Genomic DNA, 9,072 nt, shown 5'->3' with positions numbered 1-9,072 from the left:
TTATCCTCTCTGGCTTCAGACAGCCAAAGGATGGGCAGTTTGGAGCTGCAATAAAAAAGGCAGTTTTATTGTTTAACCACTCTATGGTTATTATCACAGACTCAATAAGACACTTTGATTTATTATTAATTTTAAAATGGAAGCCTTTCTGTAATTTGGAAGTAAAAGTCAGAAGTTCTAGTGATAGCATTGTGTGTGTTTTCACTTAAAATATATTTATTGAGAGCTACTATGTTGTGGTCTCTGGAGAGGAACACAAAGATAAATAAGTTCTCTTTCCCTTGCAGGAAATGAAATCCTTTGTAGGAGATAGAAAAGGACACAAACAATGGGAGGGAGTGAACAAGTAGCCAAGGAAGGATGCACTGAGTGTGGCCCCCTCTATTCTGGATTGGTACTCATGTGTTCGGGGTGGTAGGTTAAGGGATTAAAAAGAAATGAGCACTACACTGGGCCCAAATCCTGGCACTTGTACCTATTAGTTAAATTAGCGTAAGCAAGCCACCTACCCTCTCTGAACCAACTTTTCATATGAAAAAAAGGAGACTTACCTCAAAAGATTTCTGTAAGGATTAACTGAGATAAAAGTACATGCCAAGCATGATGCTAGGCTAATTGTAGATAACAAATATTAGTCACTATAAATATGATTAATACACTAAAACATAAATAGTACTAAAAAAAACTTGTCAGCATATAAGGTCAGTGGGGGAGGCTTAATGAAAAAGATTTAACACTTATTTCAGTAGTATGGTGTAGATGTGGTGCACTTCTTAAATATGCAAATGTGAGACACTTGCTAAATATTTGCCAGTCTTCTGACACAGATGATGACATCCTGTGGTCACTCCCCTCCCCTAGTGAGATATTGTGTAGTGGTTTCATGTTGACCCCACCCAAGATGGTGGATTATCTGACAGTAACAGAGAAACAGGAAGATCAGTGGTTTTAAATGTGCAGATACTACCTGTTTTACAGTAAATAACTCTTCCATTTCTATTAGCTGCTTGACCAAAGGCTGAACAAATTATGATACAAAATGATAAGGAAACCAAGACACAGCTTTTGGAAAACCCGAAAGCCTCTTTGACATTGGAAGCACACCCTATCATCCACAGCGTGCTGGGTAAGAGGATGGCTGAAGATCCTGCGGACAGGACAAGGGCTCCAGCAGACAGATGGAAGCACGAAGGGGGCCTGGCTCTGTACCTGTAAGCGCATGCACCTGCACATTCTTGATGAAGCTGCATTCTGCACTCTAGAATCTCTCATTCGCTTTGCCCAAGTTAAGCAAGTATTCCAGATTTGAGTAAACAGATATTGTGTGGAAGCCAACTCAGCTCATTTATTATAAAACCCCTTGATTTATAGGAAATATGTAGTTTCTAGGAGGAGAAAATGAGACAATCTGAGATATAATAGTTATTATTCATAAGAAATGCCAGCATGGTCTTTGCTCTACTCTCTCAAAGCATTATTTGCACAAGGAAATATAACACTCAAAGGTTTTATTGGCATTAATGTGGTTATATCTATGTTCATTATGATGATAATCATAACAGTGGTACCATTTTAGAGCCTCCAGCTTAGGTCAATGGAAGGGAGAGTTCAAGCTGGCTTTGGGGAGAGTTTGAGCTTTTCTTTAGGTTAAGCCATATGGCCCTTTGAAAGCTGCTCATATTCAGTCTCTAGGCTGTAAGCTCCCTAAAGCTAAAGGTCTTTCCTATCATCTTCAAGAATGTATTATACTCAGAGTCCAGGGGAGCATCCAGTATATGATAGGTGTTACATCAATATTTGTTGAAATTTTTAATGTTCATTATCTCTTTTAGTACAACAACCCCGACAGCTCAATAGTATTTGCTTTAGTTTGTGAATAATAAAGTTGGCCTACTTGTTTCAAAGCTATCTACAGAATTATGGATGAGATGGGGTGTTGCAGGGGTGGAAGAAATTTGCTCTATGGTCATATGATCTCTGAGCTTAGCATGGGAGAATCAAGGAGAATAATATTGTTTGTGTAAGATGCTTTCCATGCTTTCACAGAGTGGGAGACAGTAGCTCTGTTGGCCGTCTGACTAGAGAAGAAGTTTGAAACCATATTTATGGGGAAAGGTGGAAATAAGTGGAGATGTTTGGTCTGGAGAAGAGAATGCCTTGGGGACACAGTAATCATGCTTTCATACCTAGGGCTGACTCAGAGCAGAAGAGACTGTCTTGAGCATGTAGGCTGAAAGGCCAGAATGTACCACAAGCTTTAAGGAAACCAATTTTGGTTTGATATAGGGAGAGCATTGGAACTCCTTGCGCTGTTTAGAAACAGAATAGATCATCTTGGAGGTAGTGAATCCCATTATTGGCAATGTCCAAAGTGGGACCACATGATCACTTGACAGGGATATTGTATAAGAGATTTAAACATTGGCTAAGGGGAGAAAGGCACTAGCCTAAATGAATATCTCTCTCTCTCTCTTTTTTTTTTTTATCTCTTAGAATCTTATGATTCTACAATCATGTATTTGAAATTTGTAAGGATGATATCCAGGTAAGAATGTATTCAAAAGGAAACTAGGTAATAGCTTAGGTCAGATTCCATTAGCCAATAAGGTCCCCTAAAGAAGGATATTTGTCTCTGTGATACAGCATTGTGTTCCCTGCACCCAGCACTGTCTGGCACATACTATAACTTTAGTAATGTGTGTTAAATGAATCAGTTGTAATCCTGGGTATACTGAGGAACCTATCATGCTCTGAGCATTGACTTCCCAAGAAATTATGGAGTGTGCTAGGAATGAAAGCTGAACCAGATCAACTTTCTCGTTCCTCTTTCCTATAAAGAAATGCTAGAGAAAAGCATTTCCACTTATTTGGGATATGGTTTTTTTTTTTTTTTTCAAAAGCAAAGGGCTTTATTACGGGCTTAGGCTTGCTGGGCCTAAACTCGGGCTCACAATTTCACCAGTGCAGTGGATCTGTGCTGAGAGCTTGGGATTTTTAAAAAATGTTTATTATTATTATTATTTTTTGAGAGAGAGAGAGAGAGAGAGAGAGAGAGAGTGAGAGAGCATGAGCATGTGAGAGAGAGGGAGACACAGAATATGAAGCAGGCTCCAGGCTCTGAGCTGTAAGCACAGAGCCCAATGTAGGGCTCAATCCTATGAACAGTGAGATCATGACCCGAGCCAAAGTTGAAGGCTTAACTGACTGAGCCACCCTGGCGCCCTTCCACTTGTTTGTGTTTTAAATGTACTCACATAGAATCTTTTCCTTAGAAGAAGTGCTTTGAAGTGTGTATTTTCTGTTGGCCTCACTAGCTCACAAGCTATTTATGAGTAAACCATGCAGAAGCCAACTTGGAGAATGCTGGAATGAGAGGGCTAGCAGGGCTCTAAGAGATGCCCTACTCTATCTGCAGTTGAGACTATGCAGGAGTGATGTGGACATAAATTAATAAATAGGCTAAAAACCACAATCCATCATGGGGAGCCACCCCTGGAGGTGACAGTGGAGAAACCCCAGAGGGAGACAATGATTTTGTCTGTCTAGCACCAATCAAGATCTCAATACAATACAGTTGACCCTTGGGGTGTCTGGGTGGCTTAGTTGGTAAACTGTCTGGCTCTTGATTTCAGCTCAGGTCATGATCTAAATCTGTGGGTTCAAGGCCCACATCCAGCTCTGCCCTGACAAGCACAGAGCCTGCTTGGTATTCTCTCTCTCTCTCTCTCTCTCTCTCTCTCTCTCTCTGTCTCTTCTTTCTCTGTCCCTTTCACACGCATGAGCAAATGCTGTCTCTCAGAATAAATAAACTTCATAACAAAACAATACAATTAGCCTTTGAACAATACAGATTGAGCTGTGTGAGTTCACTTAAATGCAGTTTCTTCAATTAATAGAGTACTATAGTTTTATAAATGTATTTTCTCTTCCTTGTGATTTTAATAATATTTTTGTTTCTCTAGTTCACTTTCTTTTAAGAATATAGTTATAATACTACAACATACAAACTGATTGTTAATCCTATCAACAAGGCTTCTAGGCTACTAGTAGTTAATTTTTAAGTCAAAAGTTATATGCAGATTTTCAATTGTGTGGGAGGTTGGCCCTAAACCTTTCTTTGTTCAAAGGTCAACTGTATAGTGAACAAATGGTTTCCAGTGTTGAACTTGGGACCAGAAAGCCTGAATTTTCCTCTGGATCTGCTGTCACTGCCTCTGTGACCCTTACATGTTCCTATCCTCTCTAGATGTCATCTGGGGCTCTCAGGCATTCAAACAACTATCCTATTTGGGGGATACAGTTATAGAGGCAGGAGGACATGGTTGTCTTGACAAGCTGGTAGCAGCAGAAAGAGAGAGAAGCAAATGACTTCAAGGGCCATTTAAAGCAGTAGAGTCAGTAGGGCTGCATGTATAATTGGACATGGGGTGTGAATGGTGGGAGCAGGGAGGGATGGTGAAGGACAACTTCTAGATTTCTAACCTAGGCAGCTGGGTGGATGGCAGTGATGTTTGCTGAAATAGCAACAAGCAAGTAGGGTGGGTTTGAGAGGAAGCTGATGAACCATATCTTGTACTCCCAGAAGGCCACACACTCAATAAGATCTTGGCCCTTAGGCTCTTCCTCTACCATCTTGTGTGAGAATAAGCCCACTGCACGAGGGGGTGGGAAGACCAGGTAGCTTCAGATCTGACAGAGCCCCCTGGTTATGCTTCCTGATGCTAGAATGTTTCAGGAGCTCATATAATTCAGCTTTAAATCTCTACATTCATGTTTTCTTATGGCTAAGGCAGTTCCAGAAAGAAAATATGGAGATCTGGAGCCTGCAAACAAAATTATAAAGAAGAGAACCAGGGGATACTTCAAGATTAGAAGCTGGTTTTCTGCCAGAACTTTGATTTAATACACTCACCCACACTCTCCCTGGTTTCCAAAGACCAAATGCAGGCTTGACTCCTGCAGCCTAGGTCATTGTCTCTAGGCCTTGGTACTGAAAAAAATGAAACCAGTAGAATAAAAAAAACAATAACAACAACAAAAATAGAGCTCCTCACAGCCTGGCAGTGGCTGGGAGCACCCAGCAGACTGAGAGACTGAGGGAATGGCAGTATGGGAATTGATGTGTAGTGGAGAGAACAGAGCAGCCATGCCACTGAACTACCACTGATGTCAGTTTCATCTGAGTACTGCAGGTCTGGGTACACTGAGCTGACCCCCTTAAAGCCATGATGGAGTATAGAGAATGACTGACATCCCATAGCATCTTCTGAATATTGCTGTGTGAAGAGGACCCATTTTCATATATAGCAGGAAGAGATATGAAAGAGAAAAAGGTGGGGAGAGTGAATGTGAAAATGTGAGAAATTACACCTGTCACTTATTTAAAAAAAATTTTTTTTTATGTCTTTATTTTGAGAGACAGAGACAGAGCAAGTTGGGGAGGGGTAGGAGAGAAGGAGACAAAGAATCCAAAGCAGGCTCCAGGCTCTGAGCTGTCAGCACAGAGCCTGATACGGGGCTTGAACCCACGGATCTGAGCTGAAGTTGAACACTGTCATTTAAAAAAGAATAAATTTGGGGGCACGTAAGTGGCTCAGTCAGTTGAACGACCGACTCTTAGTTTTGACTCAGGTCATGATCCCAGGGTTGTGAGTTCAAGCCCTGCATCACACTCTGAGCAGAGCCTGCTTGGGAATTCTCCTTCTCTCTCAAATAAATAAATAAGTAAATAAGTAAGTAAGTAAGTAAATAAATAAATAAATAGAATATATTTTATGTTTTTGTTTCTAATTACAAAAGCAATATATATTTATAGTAGAAAATTTAAGAAATAGAGAAAAGTAATAAAATACTCAGCTGTAATGCTACTAACCACTCTTGCCATCTGATAAATATTTACTGAATGTTGAAAAGCTGAGACACAATTTAAGGCCCACAACAACTTTGAGACTTAAGTTATTACTCCCTTTTTAACCAGTGAAAAAACTGAGGTTCAGAGAAGCTGAGATTGACCTGAAGACATTCAATTGGCAAATGGTAGGACCTAGATTTAAACCTGGCTTTGTACCTTAGTTTTCTCACAATACTTCCTCTTGATCCATCAATAATGCCAGAGGTGATGCGACTTTGTCAAATAATCCCATTTTTCAGATGGGAAATCCTCTACAGTAAAAAGATACTACATTATGTTTAACAAATGTGTTTTCCTTTTCCTCAGCTGCCACTAAGGTGCTTGGTCCTTTTGAGGAAGTTAAGGCAGAGTTGGGGTGAGGCCCTCACTTCATCTGGTGACCAGCACTGTACCCAGAAGCGCCTGCTCAGCCCTCACCCCCCATGGCTGCCTCCTCAGAGCTCACCTGCATCTACTCAGCCCTCAACCTGCACCACAATGCAGTGATGGTCACACAGGATAAGAACAATGCCCTCATTGAGGCAGCAGGTGTAAATGTTGAACCTTTCTGGCTAGGCTTGTTTGCAAAGGCCCCGGCCAATGTCAACATCGGGAGCCTCATTTGCAATGTAGTGGGTGGTGGACCTGCCCTAGCAGCTGGCATAGTGCCAAAGGAAGGTCCCGCTCCCTCTACCACTGCTGCTCCAGTTGGGGAGAAGGAGGTGGAAGCAAAGAAAGAAGAATCAGAGGAGTCTGATGATGACATGGGCTTTGGTCTTTTTGACTAAACCTATTTGGTAACCTGCTCAGTATAAAGCTGAACTCTTTAAGAAAAAAATGTGTCTTGTCTTTCAAGTCTTGTCACACTTCCTGCCATTTTGTAAACTCATCCATTGCAAAAGTGATGTTTTGATTCTTTGTCCTTTCTGACAACCAGAACAGAAAGTAACTCTCCTTACATTACTTGGCCTAAGGCTTCCTTCTGCTTCTGCCCAAGTCAGGCTGTGGTTAGCACTCTCTGCTTAACCTCTTCCTCCTGCAAGTCCTTTTTAGAAGTAGAGCCTTTTTTTTTTTTTTTGAGACCACTCTGACACCATGGACATTCTGTAATCCTAAATATCAAGCCAATCACTTAAAAAGAAAATGAACAAATGTGTGTGACAACCCTACCCCATTTTTAGGCTTTATCGTCTTCCACCTCATCTGACTCCAACCTTAGCCTTGAATTGCTGATGAGACTCTCAGTTCATCCTGACATTAGGATGAGTTTCTACTGCAGAGAGTACTGGATAATTTTTCAAAAGTTGAAAGCTTAATGCTTTATTCTTCGTAGAAATGAATTAAGTGTGAATGTCAAAATAGCACTAATATCAAAATGACCTTACCAAAATGTCACATACCCAATACCCAAGCCCGACTACCCAGCTTTGTCCCTAGCCAGTCACTTGCTGTTAGCTACAGTCACTTCCTGTGTGTCCTGCCTCTTTCAGAGGACTCTCCGGTGGTTCTTAATCTAGCGTTGTCATTCAGATTGAGAGCTTTGGAACCAAGCTGCTTCAGTTCAAATTCTTCCATTACCACTCCCCGTGTGACCTTGGGAAGTTATTTAACTTCCCTGTGACTCAGTTTCCTTGTTTGTTAAGTGGGGAAAATAATGATACCTATTTTAATAAGGTTGTTGTGAAATCAAATACTTAAAATGCTAATGCTTGAAAAGGCTCTACCACACGGGCTGACATTTTGTAAACATGTAGTTGATGTTACTTATTAAGACTAGTGGAGTTGTCTGTCCATCTTGTCACTCCAAGGACCAGTAGTCAAAATCTATTTCTTAAAAATAATTTAAAATTTTAATGATTTTCTTGTTGCATTTATTGGCATTGTTGAGTAATTTTTTAAAAATTGCACATGCACAGTGGTTTGCCTACAATTATATATTGAATAGGCTTTTGTGGGCTTGCCTAGAAACCTTAATAACCACTTACAACACTGCATGTGTGTGTGTGTGTGTGTATAAAAAATATATATTAAGTATATATACACATCTACCTATCTATTTACATGTATACACACATTTCTTTTTTGCAGTGAATTTTTGAACAGCATTTATGTAATATATCCAGTTTATTTTATATTTATTTTTCTGTTATTGATTTTACATTTCCAAAGTTTGGCTGGTAAAGCACTGTCAAGAAGAAGGAGGAGGTGGAGGAGGAGGAGGAAGGAGAGAAGAATAAAGAGAAGAAGAAGAAAAAGGGGAGGGAGAGAGGAAGGAGAGAAGAAGGAGAAAAGAAAATGAAGGACATTATAGGGTTGATAATGGTTTTCACTGATGATCCATTTGACAGTGATAATCAAGCATATTAAATGTTACATTTCAAGGAGTGTTGGGAAGATGTTAAGTCTGAAACAACACACTCATCTCTGCAGACATGGAAGGTTTCCTCTCCCTGTACAGCAGCCAGAAACTTGTTTGGAAAGACCCAAACAAGGCCACAAGCACCCTCGCTACATCCTTTCCAAGATGCTCATGCTTTCTACTTTCATTCTAGACTTCCAAGCCTGTGTGTTCCATGGGCAAAGAACGAGGTGGAGGGGCTTCCCTGGTCTGAGACTACATGGGCAGCCAACCACTCAGAAGGGAGTGGCTGAGGCCTCCAGACCAGAAATGGTGTGCTCTATACAAAACACATTCTCTTCCCACCTCCCTCCCAAATACTCCAGCTGGCATAAAGAGTTTTTGACAATGAGAATGAAGCTTTCATATGTTGTGTCTATGAGTTTTGTCACCATATTTTCTAAGAATTCTAGATGCATGACAAATACAGTTGTACTAATGGCAACTAAAGGACAGGATTTCTTTTTTTTTAAGATTTTATTTTTTAAGTAATCTCTACACCCAACATGGCGCTCAAACTCACAACCCTGAGATCAAGAGTCACACGCTTTTTGGAGTGAGCCAGCCAGCTGCCTCAAGGACAGGGTATTTTAAGGACACTGAAAATCTAGTGTATGTGGTTGCCATGGTAAAAACACATTAACTAAAAGACTGGTTCTACAAATATTTATTTGATACTTATTAGGTGCCAGGCATGGTTCTAGGTGCTGACAATAGAATGGTGAGCAAAATATACACCAAGTTATATAATGGGAATGGGGAAGCCACTGGGCAGTGCTTTGGG

At 40.6% G+C, this 9,072-nt stretch overlaps 1 pseudogene; it reads left to right on the top strand.

The window, feature by feature from the left end:
• Positions 1–892: 892 nt before the first annotated feature.
• On the top strand, positions 893–6,853 carry LOC115271850 (annotated as a pseudogene).
• Positions 6,854–9,072: the final 2,219 nt, after the last annotated feature.

This window comes from Suricata suricatta, chromosome 11 (assembly GCF_006229205.1).
Source record: "Suricata suricatta isolate VVHF042 chromosome 11, meerkat_22Aug2017_6uvM2_HiC, whole genome shotgun sequence".
NCBI lineage: Eukaryota > Metazoa > Chordata > Mammalia > Carnivora > Herpestidae > Suricata > Suricata suricatta.
Note: the sequence above shows the minus strand (reverse complement) of the source record. Positions and strands in the feature narration are given on the sequence as shown.